We start from the raw sequence: 918 nt of genomic DNA, 5'->3' as shown, positions 1-918 counted from the left end.
CCTCATTGCCCGGCTATAGCAAAATCTAATATTGCTTCTCATTTTCTTTAATGAGGCTGAAATATTTTATTTTCCCAGTACTCAGACCAGAGATTGAACTAGCTCTTTGGAACTTCCCAGCTGCAGAAAATCTCATAAAGAAAGGACTTTGGTGGGTGGGTGGGTGTTTGTGTGATGACTCAGTGGCTAATAACCTTTCTTGCTTTTGCAGAGGACCTGGATTCAATTCTCAGCATCCACACAGCAGTTCACAAACATCTGTAACTTCAGTTCCAGGGAATCCAGTGCCTTCTTCGGACCTTTGTGGGCACCAAGCCTGCACATGAAGAACATACATACATACATACATACATACATGCAAAATTCCTCATAAAATAAAAGGAATAAATATAATTTAAAAAAAGAGTAGATTAGAAAGAAAGAAAAGACACGGAAAGGAAAGGAAAAGAAAGGGAAGTAAAGGAAAGAAAGGAAAGGAAAGGGAAAGAAAGGGTTTTTTTTCACTCTTTACCAAATCGCGTAACTTATTTTTGCTGAAATAGGAGAAGTCCTTTGGTCGTCAAGGGAACTGCATTTCATGCTGTATGGCACACTGTAATAACAAGGAGGCCAAAAGTTAGCTGGAGAGATTACAATTAAGTTTGATTCAGCCAGCGTTTAAAAATGGTCCCTTAGGCTGGGCGGTGGTGGCGCACGCCTTTAATTCCAAAACTGGGAGAGGCAGAGGCAGGTGGATCTCTAGGTTCAAGGTCAGCCTGGTCTACGAGATCTAGTTCCAGGACAGGCTCCAAAGCCACAGAGAGACCTTGTCTTGAAAAACAGAAAACAAACAAAAAAAAATGGTCCCTGCCGGGCGATGGTGGCGCACGCCTTTAATCCCAGCACTCGGGAGGCAGAGGCAGGCGGATCTCTGTGAGT

Source organism: Microtus ochrogaster, chromosome 18 (genome assembly GCF_000317375.1).
Source record: "Microtus ochrogaster isolate Prairie Vole_2 chromosome 18, MicOch1.0, whole genome shotgun sequence".
In the NCBI taxonomy this organism is placed as follows: domain Eukaryota; kingdom Metazoa; phylum Chordata; class Mammalia; order Rodentia; family Cricetidae; genus Microtus; species Microtus ochrogaster.
Note: the sequence above shows the minus strand (reverse complement) of the source record.